Here is a 16200-nt window from a genome sequence, read left to right on the forward strand (position 1 = left end):
CCCTCGGGGATGAATAAAGTATCTTTGATTGGTTTGATTTGATTTGATTTGATTTGGGGGGCTATAGGGGATTTGTTGCACAGGAAATTCTTTTGCTGAAGTTCCATGTCAAAAGCACAAATCTTTTTTCACAATTTCGTCATGCCTGGCAGCTTCACAGCTGTTCCAGTGAGCTCATCTCAGCTCCTGCCAAACAGAGAGTTCAGTAAGTCAGAGAAGTGGGAGATAAAACAAAGCAAGCCAGTGCAGAAAAGTGAATCAAATACTGAGTTCTTACCATGTTGCACAGACCTAACAAACACATGGTAGTAACTGTCAGCTTGTAAAGGTCCAACTTGGAGAAGTTTTAAGCTACTCAGCTGTTCTTGTTCTTTTCTCTGCAGATTGTCCTTGTTAAGTCAAACAATGTGTCAGTACTTGTCCAGCTCTTTTTGGGCACTCAGCCCCAGTAACATGAAGGTTAATGGAGGAAATGTGTCAAACGCAGGACACCTGAGGCAGGTAAAGTCCAGAAGTCCCAAACTTTATTAACAGAATCAAAGCCACACGAGGGTGGTCAATCTATAAACAGCTGAGAGAGGAAATGGTGGCAAAACAAACACAAGCAGTGAAGAGCGAACCAGCAAATGACTTTAACAGAAAAGTCATGATGCGCAAAACTGTTCTACAGATAAATAAACAATGACAGACTTTGGTGCTTTTAGTGGAAATCTTTTGTGGATTACATTTCTTATGTCATGATTTACAAATAAACAACACACAAAACAGTGTTGTGTACATCTGCACAGGTACTTCTAAAAAGGGCTTTCAGGGCTAGAAGTATGGTTACTAATATGCTAATAAATAACAGGTTAGAGCAGGAAGTCCTCAGGTTCAAAGGAGCCAACAAAACTATTATGTCACTGGAAGCGCTCTGAATAAAAGCCAAGATAAAGAAGAAATGTTATTTGCTTGGTTCAGGTCATTAGCTCAGGGGCACAAACACATTCACCCACAGAAGTAGAAATATGTGTAAGTGTAACCTGTTTTCATCTGTGTCACTCTTCACATCCTCTTCACAACTCTAAGCCATTGAGACACTTTTAAGATGTTTACAAACTGTAAAAATTTATAAACTTCATTTGGAGCTTCAATCAAAAACCACAACCAGTTCTCCAGCAAACAAAAGCATCTCAAAGCAAAATTAGACTTTTATAGCTCTACCATATGTTGAGTTTCTGTCCTGAGTCACTTCTAACATTTCATTCAGTTCTTTTAGGTACATTTTAAGTTTTACTGGTTAGTCCAGGTTTCTCCCTGCAGGTTTCCCAAAGCTCTTTCCAGAGCACTGGCATCAGCTGTTTCTGCTATCTCTGTATGTCTAAACACACAACAAATTGTTACTGTGCACGACAACAACACTGAACAGTCTGAATGACCACTTTCAAATTGTGAACGGCGAGAGCAGGTGGCTTCCTTTCTGTCGCACAGGTTCATCAAGAGAAAAAAAGTGTTTCTGTTTGACAGCGCTGTTGGTCTCAGTCCACCTGGACCCTAATGAGTGGTTTATTATGCTTTATGATCCAAGGCTTAGTTTATGAAAGCAGAAGTCCAAAGGTCCAGCTACATGCTGGGAATATAATGCACCCACATACATCTACAGCGATCAAACCAAAGCTCTCAATCAGTGGATGATTCCATCCATCACTCCATGAAAAGTTTCCTCCTGCCACAAAACGTTTAAGGCTCTAGCTATATGGATGCTGAGCTAAACATTTATACTCAACAAAGATGTATGGGATCTGACAACTTGGACTGCAGAATTACATTATCATGTTGATCAGATTGTGCATAATCACTGCTGCAAGAAGAACTCACAAATGGACTCCCACATAGCTCCGGGCGAATCCTCTACTGTGCTTAGAATGCCTAAAAATCACTACATTCAGGGGCAAACACCATGGACTGAATATTCAACTGAACAGGCCGTCTCTGTGTCCTCAAATGATGGTTATAATCTGTGACTGGGCAGCTGCCAGTTGAGTTTAGTTGTTTTCAGAAAAGTTTGAACTATGTCAGCATCTAAACCCAGATGATCGAGGTTTCATTTTTGTGTCAGCTGATTACATTATTTCATCAACAGGATTTTTCTGAAGTAACTTAAAGTTTCCAGAAATAACACAAAACTAAACATTTACGCAAAGTTCCAAGCTGTGTGTCTCAGTGGAATTAGGAGCCCTAAGCGCCATCAAAGCTACGGAGTGGGACATAAGTCACACCCATGACTGACAAATAATATAATATAATATAATATAATATAATATAATATAATATAATATAATATAATATAATATAATATAATATAATATAATATAATATAATATAATATAATATAATAATTATATTATAATAAAATATAATATAATATAATATAATATAATATAATATAATATAATATAATATAATATAATATAATATAATATAATATAATATAATATAATATAATATAATATAATATAATATAATAATAAAGTATCTGCTAATGACAGTATTACAGCGGCATAGCCCATCTTCAGCCTTAAAATCCCCCTCAACATCGCTCCCTTTTCCTATTATTTTATGTTTGTCTGATCATATTTACATGCTTGTGGAAAAAAGAGTGAAGACAAAAACCTTGAGTCGATGCGTCACTTGACTATCTGCCAACCACGCACTCTGGGGGCACAAGATAAGACTGCTTTGTACATGTGTGTATGTGTATGTGTGTGTAGGGAGTGCATGGACGTTAAAAACTGACCTCAAATTAAAGTCTACAGATATGCAGCTGTAAGCCCAGTGGAAACTGTCCATGCTGCACATCTGTCAACCACAATTCAGTGAAGCTGAAATGTTGTGGCTCAACGCCCAACCAAAATGAATTTGCTTGGTACAACATTGACAGCACATAGCGGTTCTAGTTTTAGCATTCAGTTAATGTATAATCATCCCAAGGATGGTGACAATATGCAAAGACCTCTTACATGTATTATAAACAGCTGTTTTCAACATAAAAAATGTCAAAATGTAATCACAATGTTACATGTTGTGTTGGTATGGCTGCTGTACAGATACCAAGTCCTGGAAGAATAGCCTGGAGGTACATGAACAAACTGGACCTTTTCCTGAAACACACTCCACATAAACATGTTGTGTCGCACCTGCAACAAACAAATGAGCTGCAACCAGTGAGCATCACAAACAGGAACAGGATATGAGAGCGCGTAGATATCATGTTGAGGCATTTTAAGTTACAACATGTGTTTTGCTGTGAGAACACCTGTAACCATGTGATCTGCAGCTAGAACCTGTTCTTCAAGTATGAGATCAAATGATTTCCAAGGAAACAACCTGAAATTTCAAGTGCATCGTTTAACAATCTTTCTTCTTCCAAACATAGAGACATTTAAAAATGTTTTTCATGAGTCTATGAACCCTTCTGTCGTAGAGCCTCCCTTCCGTCTTTCCTGTTTTTCATTTGTCTTGTCTTTCTTCCATCCATCCATCCATCCATCCATCCATGAGTACATGTTCAGTCATTCCATACCTTCTCTCTAAATCTTTAAATCCCAACTATTACACTTACTTCAACTCCATGGCTGCTTTATTTTCTCCTGTCCTCTCTCTGCTCTGGAGGGGGTGGAGGGGGGCACAAACGCAGCTCTCTGTCACCAAACCCTTCTTATGGCATATACGCTGTATTGTGTGGAGCGGGTAGAGAAGTGGACGCATGTGAGAGGCATGAGTTGTTACAATAATCCAAACAGACTGTCAGAGAGCCACTGGCTGAGCAGACACAGAGAAGGGAGGGGCCCTGTGGTGGTGTACAGAAGAGTGGACCAATGAGAGGGCTTAGAGAGGCTGGAGGCGGCAGGGCTTGTTCTGCTCTTTAACCCCACTGGGGGCAAGAGTTCCAGAAGCTGGAAGAGGGACAGATAAGAAATGACACTGGGCAGGGGATCAAAAAAATCAAACATGTTATGATGAGGAATCTTATTTCAGATTGCATCATCCCTGGTGAAAAATGCACAGCAGCCAGTGTGTTTCAATAAGAACCGTCACTGTTTCACTTTTTGTTTAAAACATATGTTGTTTTCCTATAAGAGTACCATGGTAAGTGGGGGGTTTTTTCTGTCAGCTGAAATCTTCCATTTAAATAATGAGTGAAACCTTCAAAAACCAAAAGCATGTCCATATATTCATGGCAGGGATTAAATAATCAAATCAACAAATCAAACTGAAATAATCAAATCAACATTGGCGGATAAGTGGACGTAGGAAGCCACAATGACCATAATAATAATCAGGGGGATGACCAGTATAAAGTTATTTACAGCACCTGATAGTACAAAGAGCAGAACTGCAGTTATTCAGTAGCTACACAAACCCACTGAAGCAAAGCTGGTACACAAGTCCAGCGACAAGACAGCAACATCTGAGACACAAGAGGGGAAAAAACTGTTGTTTATGAAGATCCACAACACCAGAACAACACTTACATGTAAAATATAGAACTATCAGTAGAATAACAAAACTCCACATCTGAACAGACATCATTTTGTTTCTTTTACTTTCCTTTTTTATTTTATTTTATTTTTTTTTAACATTAGCAGAAACGTTAATAGAAAGCTACTTGTGCGTGAGGAAAGTTCTGTATAGTTTCAGCATGGGAGACCACTTTCTCTTCTGAGCTACAGTTTTCAAAACTTTTTTTTTTAATATGAAACATAGTTTTGAAACCTAAAGCTTACTCAGTGTGCACATTGCAGTGTTCACGTTAGTCTATTAGTATTATTTTGTGGTTATTTTTGGACCTCAGAGCCACTATTAAACAGCATGGTAATAAAATTAGCTTCCAAGAGGACAACCTTCCTCCTATTGTTCTTCCTCCTTGTACTTTTTATGCTTCTGTCTTGGCAGAAGAACAGTTGTTCCTTAACATAATAATTCATGTTGTTTTCTTTAAGGCTGTCCACATCCACACACACATACACACACATGTTCTCACCCACTTCCACACGACATGGACATGCACGGCCCTGGAGAGTTTCCTGTTTCCTAAAAGCTTTAATCTTATTGGCATGCTGCAAATAATGTTTTGCAGTAATTAAACAAATGCATCTGTTTTTTCCATGCACATCCTCTCCGGCTAAAGTGGATTACTGATGACAAGGAAACCAACTCTATTTTGAAACAGGAACAGATTCAATATGTTCTAAGATTTATATGAAACTGTTTAAGGTGCAGGCAACAGCCACCATCTGAATATTGTCCTGAACAATCCATCCGTTCTGCATTTTCTCAGCCATGAAGATGATTATGAAAAATAAGAAATGAACAACTTCAATTTGGTCCAAACGTTTTGATTGGTGAGAGTTTTTCACAGATTTACAGTAAACTGAGGGGTATAACTATATTTCTTATTGCTCACGATTACAAAATGTACACAAATATCAGGATGAAGAACCACTTCACCCAGAGGAAAAAAAAAAAATGTGTCTGACCAAGATTACTTACCCCAGCTTTAATCAAGCTTTACTCTGTCAAATGTAGTTCAGGAGTCCCACCAGTGCTCACTGGCCTGGGCCTACTGACCCTAAGAAGTGAAAGTGTCGAAGGGAAACAGTGTAAAACAATAAGCGCTCAGGGTTGCAGCATCAATACCCTCCCCAAATGGCAATGGAAAAACATGTCTGTATTTATCTGGATGATCAAGCGCGGCCAGGCAGCTTACTGTAAATGAAGTATTGACTTTGTTCAGATACTTTTCAGACATGATTGGTGGTCAATATTGTATTTTGGTGATATATGTACATGTATTCAGTTTCTTATTTCTTGCATTTTTTATTTAATCTCCTCTCATTTTCTTTCCCACAGTTTGATTTGTTTAGTATGGTAATAGATATAAAACAAAACAAAACGCATCAGCTTTTCAGTAAACATGTCATAGCCAAAAGAAAAAGCTGTCATGAATTCTGTTTAAATGTTGTTTTTAGGATTGAAACCTAGTTTAAATCTTAAATCTTGTTCATAAATATCTGTACCAGACTAAGTTTTATGCTTAACAACATAATCTTCCTTTTTTCAAATGAATAACAATTACACTTTGAGGTCACAAGAGATCATGACACACACACACACACCCATTTGATGTGTATTACACTATGACATGCAGGAAACTTGATGCATTTGTAGGTGAAGCGACACCCGAGTACATGTAGCATGATTTTTGTGTCATCTTTGTGGCTGGTTTATTATTTGATTAGCAGGACAACGCTCCCTCGTATCTACTGCTGCAACTGCGACACAGTGAACTGCAGTGGTGAGAGAGTTGTGCAGCCTTTACAGCATCACTCTGCTTGCTATTCGCAGAACTATTAACTGCATCGATGCACCTCTAATGTCACAAAGACTGAAAGATCAGCTGCCAGAGAAAACCGACCCATCTGAAAGGGACTCAGTCAGAGTAGACAGACCGATCTGGCTCATGTAATGACACCTACATTTATTTAAGTTGATGCACTTTATACAGAATAGAAACACCTAAGGATATTATTATGTTTTGTGTCTGTCATACTGTGTGTTTTGTGAAGTCTCCTTAGTTTTTGGTTTCCTGTTTTATTTTGGAGTGTGTTCCTGTTTTGCCTTTGTCTACGTTCATTAGTTCACCTTGGTTCACTTAGTTCATTTGTTTCACCTGCATCTTGTTGTGTTCAGTGTATTTATACCCTCAGTTTCAGTTCAGTGTTGCTGGTTCATTGTGTTTTGCTCGTGCTTCAGCTCAATTCTGAGTTAATTCATTAAAACTTCTTCGTTCTGCATTCCTGGCTCCTGTTCCTGCATGTGCCTCACCTCCTCAGCCCTGACAGTGTCAGACTGAAAGATACAAATTCATGCCAATAATAATAGAGAAAATAGAGGTTTTGCTCCCAACTCAGGAATGTTTTTTGTTGTTGTTTGTTTGTTTTTTCTTTAGCTGAGTTCAAACTTTGTATTTTGGTCTTTTTTTTTTTTTTTTTTTTTTTTCAGTCATTCCGTCATTATTATTATTTCTTTTACAGTATGTAACATGAGTAATATTAATAACCCCCATGTCGAAGCTGAAACACTTTCCCATCTGGTGGTTCAATAGCTCATTCTATCCCTCCTGATTACTGCTGCAACAATAGCTAAACTATTTTTAGGTGATCATAGATTTGCCTTGTTATTTTTCCATCTGTGTACAGTCTCCCAATCAGATGTTAAAATTCCCCTGATGCACAACGTTGTTTCTGTGATTATGTTTCCTTTTTTCCTGGCAGCGATCTCTAATGTTTTTATTTTTGCTGCAGTTACTTTCTACAATAGAGTCCGTTCAAAGTATTGTGGCTGTTTAGTTATGTAAAAACAGAAAAATATTTAGTTTTCGGCTCATAAATAGGCTAGTACAATTGTTGAGGAGTTATACAAATTTGAATAATTTGACATTAAAATGGCCTTTCTCAGAGGTTTCTTCTGCTGTAAATAATTTTGCTAATTTATTTAACAATTTTAAAGCACTGTTTCGCTCTTCTCCCTGCTTCCTGTGTTTAAGTAAAACAAGCTCCAGTTCTGAACTCAATGCAGAAATATCAGACTGATAATGATCAACACAGGTAATACTAACCAATAAATACAATTTTGAACTGTTTTCTTGCTATATTCAACATCCTCTGACAGATTTAAAAAATGACAAATTGACTGCACTAATGACAGCTTTATAAAACAGCCACCAATGATCAACCAAAGCTCTTTTTTTTTTTATTAGCAATGCTTCACATGGGTTCAGTTGCATTCAAAATTCAGAGCTCTAATAAAACAATCTCATGCACACAAACCTTTTATCATGACCGAACTATCTGAACAACTTAAACTTACATTAATCATTCAGTTTCATCAATACTGCAGAGGAATTATGGCTGCAGTAATTTCTCATTATAAATCACTGTGTGGAGAAAGAAACAGCTAAATGAACGTAGAGCTTCATTCAAGTCTTCTCAGATAGATGCTGAGTCTGCTGCTCTCTGTCTGGCACATTTCTCCTAGAAACAGATCTGTCACAGCTAAGTGGAGTATTGAAGTAATTATCATCAACCAAGCAGACCCAGGCAGTGCTTGCAGTCCTGACACTTGCACTCAACAAGATTATAGCTGCATATTAAAAGTTTATTCAGATATTCCACTGTTTTAAAGCATTCCTTCTGCGCTCATCTAAGACTCCCAGTAAAGAAACGAGGACTAATAGTGGACACAGTTGATATTTTTTACTCACCTTTTGCGTTTTATACCTCTACTGTCACAGATGGATTACATGACGGTGGTCATTGCCGGAATTTTCTCTGTTTATAGTTTTCTATGTCCACAAAGCAGGCTGTCTGCTGAGAGTGTGAGATAAACTACAGCTGAGGATGGAGCCGCCTGACTCATTTCCACTTCACTTATTACAGAGAGCCGCTGACAATAAAAGGGGAAGGCATCAGTGGAGGCAGTCTGGGCTAATCCATTCCCGTGGAGGGGGAAGAAAACAGGAGAACGCTCATTAATATTACATGCACACATAAAAATAGCCTTGGTATTCATATATTAATCATATTCTACCTTTATAAAATAAAAATATGGCCTTGCAATTTTTACTTCTATATAATCCTAATCGTTTACTTATCACACTCCTGCTCAGTGAAAAGGGTGAAAGTGGTAAAAGTAGTCATTTTAGCAAGCTAAGTTCAGGCACTCTATAGCAGTGATTCTCAACCTTTTTTCCAACATCCTACCCCCCATTTAATAATTTCTTAGGCAAGTACCCCCTGAACTAGGTGTGTCAATTTACCTTTTAGTTCAGGGTCCACAGCAGCACAATCTGATTTCCACTGAGTGGGATCAATGAAATGATGGCATAATAACCTATAAATAATATAAAATTTCACATTTCCTCTACAAAGAAGTTCAAGTGCATTATCAAGATGTGAGCTTTTAATTAGCTGTCTATAAAAGAAACATTGTGAAAAAACCTGTTTTTTTTAAAAAAATAAATTGAATTTAACAATTTTTTATTTATTTGATTTACTACGACAAACCTTTATTCTTGTTATTCTATCAATACTATCACACACACACATATACACACACATATATAAACATAATACTTTCTGTCATGTTATAGAATAAAGAATTGAATATAAAATGGAATTGATACTGCATAGTTGCATAACAAAAGACACAGACACAAATACATGTAAAACATTAATAATGTAAAAAAAAAAAAGTTAAAAACTATTTTAATAAAGCTGAAGTGCAACAGATCAAATGAACCGCTATGGATTGTTCACTTTACTGAATTAAGATTGCCAATAGTATTTGACATAAAGGACATTTTAAAGGGACCTTTTGCCAGTATGGTTGTGGATATAACCATCTGGAATTAATGGAGCTTTGCTGGTTATATTCTCATGTGCTTTTAATATAATTCAGCTTTCTATGTTATGTGAGAAGTTTCATAAATTCCAGGTGGACACATCCACAACCGCCTGGATTTATAACTACCTAACAACCAGACCCTACTTTGTGAGACTGAAAGGTTGTGTCTAAGATGGTGGTCAACAGCACTGAACCGTAATGCAGGACTGGACTTTTCTCTTCAAACTGTACACTTCAGACCTCCAGTACAACTTTGAGTCTTGTCATCTACAGAAATACTCTGATGACTTGTAGTTGTAGGGTGATGGACAAGGAGCTGAGTACAGAAAACTGAATTTGTGAGGTGGTGCAGTGACAATCTCCTCACCTTGAATACAAACAAAACTAAAGAGATGATTGTTGACTTCAGAAAGAACAAGCCCAAACAAAGCACCAGAAGTGAGAGAAGAGGTGGAGGAGTACAACTTCAGCTAGACAAATAACTGGACTTGAAATGCAACACAGACACATCTTCAAGAAGGTACAGAGCAGATTATACTTCATAAGGAAGCAGAGATTATTCAATTTCTGCATTCAGATTTTACATATCTTCCATAAATCTGTTGCAGAAAGTTCAATCAGCTTCACAGCGTCTGCTGGGGCTGCAGCATCAGAGCCAAAGAGAAACTGAACAAACTGACCAAGAAGGCTGGTTCTGTGCTGGGAATAACTTTGAAACTGCTGGAGCTGATTGTCCAGGAAAGGTGCATAAGCTGCTAAAGATAATGGATGACTCTTCACATCCACTGCTCAACCCAGTGAAGAAACAACAGAGTGTGCTCCTTGTGGGGCTTCATCAAGTCCAATTCAAGACTGGGTTTACTTTTAAACTTTAATACAATACCACTTACATGCATGGATGTATCCATGCATATTCAAAATATCAATACTGTTGATAAGTCACATGAATAATTAAGAAATGGTACAAATAAAACACATTTTAAACACACACACACACACACACACAGATAATAAGAGAAGGAAATAGAAAGAGAAATAACAATAACTTGTACATATCTAAACAATACTAGTTTCTAATAAGATTCTTAATGGCACATCCCCTTAAGACCTGTAACTGCTTTTCAGTCTAGCCCCTCCCTTCTCTGAGGGAGGCTGTTGCTGTGGCAACCCTATATTATGCAGCCACCCATGAAAGAGTCTTTTCAGAATAAAAAAGAATGGGGAAAAAAAAAAAGGAAAAAGTTATTTGCATTTCTTTTTCATTAATGATTTGGTGTGATAGAAGAGAAAAAGGCGGTATAAGGTTTGTCTGCTCGGACTCAAACGTGGGGGAGGGCTTCATCTAGATTCATCTGACAGCTCAAGTATTTTAAAAGGCTAATGCACTCTTTGTGTGTGTGTGTGTGTGTGTGTGTGTGTGTGTGTGTGTGTGTGTGTGTTTGTGTGTGCACTTTCCTGTGTGTCACAGTCGAAGGGTACCTGCTTTGCATGCGGCGCACAGTAAGAGGCTCAGTAAAAAGTTTTCAGTTTGTTTCAGCATCTCATATCCAGTATCTATAAAGAAAAGGGCACAGAGTAGCCTAAATCTGCCTTTAAGTAACAGCTAATGAAGTAATGCTACAATGTAGGACCACACTACTGGTGCACAACACTTCTGTGATTAAAAACAAAAATGTGAACTTCAAAATGTATTCAAGAAAAGTATGCACTGCAATGTATCTCGTTTAAAGATGCATTTTATACATTTACCAGCATTTTAACTTTTTTGGAATATTCCTAATAGTTAAAAACCAGTGACATCAGAAGCATTTAGCAGAATAAAAGATGATGGTTGTTCTGGGATTTAAGAAAGAAGAAGATGTGCAAAATGGAGTTTCATAATATGACAGAAATTTCACGTTGCAGTGGTCACAGCTGTCTTCACCAGCTGGCGTCATTAGTTCACTGAAGCATGATGGGATTAACACGGTGGTCATTTAAGCAACCAGTTTCCTTCCTCCAACTCATGAGTTTTTTATCCCACATATGTTTAGGGTTGCATTGAAAGTTTAATATTAAGACTTTTTCTAGCAGAAGGTCTCTTCAAAATAAAAGTCATTAGAAGTGCTGCCATGGAATAGATCACTGTAACAAGGAGATTTAGACTCTCCATCCCCATAATGTTCAGAGATATGTTTATGACCCAAATGTTAACCCATAAATTGATCACAGTTGTCTTTTTAAATTAGGAAATGAGAATATTACACATACTGTACATAATAATGAATGCAATAATGAATTGATTAGATACAATCGAATGTAGCTCTGATGAATACATCATTTCTTAGGTAAATTTAGGAGCTTGGCTTTCATCATATGTTTATGTCATGTAGATCTAAATTCAGAAAATGATTTCACATCAGTACCAGAAAGCCTTGTGCTCTCTCACCAATAACAGCTTTTTTCCTCAGCAGCAATGCAACCAGTAGCGTTAACAGCTCACTTCAGGCAGTTACACTGGTTGCTAATCTCATTGCCCTGCTGTTGATCTTTAACAGGTAATCTCTGAAGCTGTAGTAGAATATGGAGAGTATGAGATTCTAACATGATGATGAAGTCTTCTAGAGGCTGTTATACACATAAATTTGTTAAAGGTCAAAATAATACGAAGGAGAATAATAAGAACTGACATTTTCCCCTTTAAAGAAGAAAGGGTGTGAGGTTAGTTGTGGGGCAGTGTAGCAAAACACTTACACTAAAATGCAAACTGAAGAATAAACCTGCATGAAATCAAAATTCAGTTATCAATAACATTTCTCATGAAAAGCCACTGACATTTTCTTCTTTTTTTTTTTTCATTTTTTGGGTGGATGTTATTCAATAAATATTAAAGTATTCAAATGTGCAAACATAAGTGGAGGACCAGAAGAAACTTACTTATTTCCTTCATTTTTTCTAAACAGCTGCTGCCATGAGTGTACAAACAAACAGAGGTTGTCACTCACTTGACCCAGGGCAGGTGGTGCTACGATCTTCGGCACATGCAGGAACGCCGCTGTTGTTTCTGATCCCAGAATTCATATTCATCATGCTGGAGATGAGCAGCAAGACATATCCGAGCAGCTTTTTTATCCGTCATAATGTGCAAAGTGAGAAATCACTCAACTAATTCTCAAAATCTATTAATATATTCAAAAGATGTACCTTCACCTGCAGCAGAGTGAAAGTAAAGATCCTGCTCCTCAGGAGGTAGGCTGAGCAGGATAAGTGAGGATTGAGAGAAGCATTATCTTTTGCACATGGCTACACAGACTCTGATCTAGAGGTAAACGTGCCAAGTCACAAGGTGCTTGACCTCTCGTACTGTATGCTGCCTTATCCTGAGTAGTAGCAGTACTGAGCCAAACCTGTGCCGGTCAATGGCCAGCTGTGTTACTTTAAGGAGCTGGCAGTACATTATATATATATATATATATATATATATATATATATATATATATATATATATATATATATATATATATACACACACACACACACACACAGTAGGGCTTAAATATTCTCAAATCATAATGCATGTGCAAAATGGAAAGGTTATGTGATTTTTCATCTAAAAATAATGACTGACTTTATATGTAGTAAATATAAAACTGTTTTTTATACTTCTGTTTAGTTTCAGCTAATTTAACAGATGAAACTTAAGATGAAGAACCATCCATTCTATTTTTAAACCACAAAACAAACATTGATATCTGAATAATTTTGCAATATCATTGATTATTTTGGATGACTACAAGGCCCTTTTGCATGTTTGCCTGAGAAATAGGTGGAAATAGCTGATGTCTGCCATTACTGCTGCAGCTAAGACATAAGATACAGTGCTGCCCTCTGGTGGTGGACAGGGGGACAGTACCTGCAGTAGGCCTACTCTAGCTTAATTCCTGGTTAAAGGGTTACTTTGCTGAGAAATTATTCTACAGGGGATACAACTTTAAAAAAAAAAAAAAGGTTGAGAATCATTGCTCTAGCTAACTATGAAAAATGACTTTTGTTTTGTTAGTCATGATTATGACCAAAAAAAAACCAAAACTTTCAGATTATCTCAAAAGTTGGTTAAAAGAAGTTCTTATATTTAATTTGGCTTTTAGTTCTTTTAGAAAATAATCTAAATATATTCTAATACTACCAGGCAGTGGATAAGATACTCTCAAGAAATAGTAGGTAAAATGTGGTGATTCAGTTACTGGTTCCTCAGTCCATCCTGAGTATGTTCCCTATTTTATGACAAGGATCAAAATATGTTAGAAATTTGTCACATGAACAAACAAGGCTTTTCTAAGAAGAGAAAAAGATGTTTTTTGTGCTTGGGTGTTTTCTGTGTTTATGTGGCTGGAAAGGGGGACTGAGCCAGTCCACTGCCAGACAGATTGTAAGGCTTGGTGATTGAGTAAAAGGAAAGTCAGCTCTCCTTTATACCATCAACATGGAGTAGTATTCTAGTTTGAATCCGTTACACTACACCTAGGGTAGGACAGCTTGGCTTCATTGATGGATCAATATAGACAACATTATACCAGCATGAAAATATCAGGACATTTGTCCACAGACTCAAGGGAAAGATAGTCATGCAGCAGGAGAGTGACACAATGTTAGCAAGAAGAAGAGTTAACAAAGAAAAATGGTTGTTTCTGACAACGTCTCATCATGTGCACGATAACATAACATGAAACATTCACAAGTATACCCAGCACCAGAATGGATTTACGGGCATCATAAGTCCAGGGACAATCCATCTGTCCAGTTAAAAGAAAAAGACAGGCTTTCAGTCCACAGCAACGTGTAATTTTATTCATTACTTCATTGTCATCATCAGAGATATAAAACTGCAACAGCACATTTAATTTAGCAGCCATGCGGTCTAGTGATCAGAGATGATTGTTTGTTCAGTCATCAATCTTTTTTTATTTCTCTTTGCAGGACTCCAGATATCAAATGACCAAGCAGTGTCGTAAAGCACCTGTTTGCCTTACCTCTGAAAACAGAAGTCACCTGGAAATTTGCATTAGACAGAATCATATCTGAGTAAAAATAAAAAATAAAAAACTTACAGCATCCAGTCGTTCCTCTCCACAGTACAAAACACATCCTGGGGTAATGAATATATTAGGAATTACTTGTACAGCATCAGCATTGATATGTGCCCATTATGAAACATTTTATACATTTAAAAAAAAAAAAAGTATATTTAACCTACTGTGAGATGGTTTAAGCACAGTCGCATGAAACTATCTCTTTCAACTTGAGAGAAACTTGTGAAGTGCTTTGACCTTTTGCGTTTACAAGGCCGTTTTGTTGGCAGAAGATGTTTGAGTGTTTCTATGGTTACCTTCCTCTAACAAGGAAGTTGTGAAAAGGGCAAGTACGTATGCAAATACCACAGAAGCTCTACTCCGGTTAGCCTGTGAGATGTAACGCAAAGGGCACCCATTGTGATGTTTAAGACTGCTAAAAGGTTGACAGCAGGGGGCATTGTGGGATACACAAAGGAGGATGCTCAGACTGCAGAAAAACTTAAGAACCCATCCAAGCCTCTTTGATGCTCAGTGTAAGAAATGTTTTCTTTTCTAAACAACTGATAATAAAAGTTTACATTACAATTGATTCTCGTTGACAGTGTGTTATGTTTTTTGCCCAGGCTGAAGTTGCCTCTTTTTTTCTCTCTTGATAACTGAGGATCAATTTAAACAATTCCTGTTATTGTTTATTTGCAGGATGTTTTATTATTGCATGATGTTTATGTTTTATTATTTTACCATCCTAATTGAAGATATGCTATTTAGCACATTATGCAGGATTAATCATAAATAATCTACAATTTTGATGTTTTGGACGGAAGTTATAGAGAAGTACATAAACTGACACATCAGGGCCTTGTTTGAGCAGGTGGGATCTGGATCAGCACCACAGACCAAGCTGACATCTGCGCCATTGTAACTTCTTTACAGTCAATAGTAAGGGATCTAAATTTAATATATATGCAGACCACACGCACAGGAGTATTCCACTTCCGGTTTTTTAGGTCATTAGCTTGATTTGCATTACAGGGAACAGGAAAACACTTGCAGCATGTTACCACCCTGCAGGGCGGGGCTCTGAACTATCTGACAAAAATAACTTTACAACAGCTTTCCTCATTTATGTTTCACTCTTACCCTTAACTTTTGATGATATGTAAACGTGTCAACAGTCAGAAAATATGATTGCAAGGTAAATCAATAACTGATAGTGTTGTGATTTGATGTGATGGAATGTAGTAAAACTATTCATTACAACCAAGTTAGTTCTACTAGTGAACTACTTGTTGGCTACATTAAGCTTTACAGTAATGCACCGTTGTGAGCGTTGCCGCCATCAGTGCAATGGCAGAGTGCAGTCTGAAAGGCAAGGGGTGACATTTGAGCAACAGAGACTAAAGATCTGTTTTCCTGATGAATACAAACCACCTTTAAAAAGCACAGAAAATTGTTCAGAAGCTCTTGTACAACAGTTTTGAGGATTTTTTTTTCCAACTTCCTCAAAGGATTTTAAAGCCATCTGAATTGTAGTAAATAGTCTGGTGGGATAAATTTTTCAGAAAATCTGACGACTTGCTCCGTACTAATATCAGTGCAGCAGTAGATGAGAATAACAAGCTTAATTGTGATCATTTGCAACTATTGGTGCTACAGAATAAAATCAAAAGGAGTGAAACCTGAGAGAAAATAAGGTACAAAA

Source organism: Telmatherina bonti (assembly GCF_933228915.1).
Source record: "Telmatherina bonti genome assembly, chromosome: 3".
In the NCBI taxonomy this organism is placed as follows: domain Eukaryota; kingdom Metazoa; phylum Chordata; class Actinopteri; order Atheriniformes; family Telmatherinidae; genus Telmatherina; species Telmatherina bonti.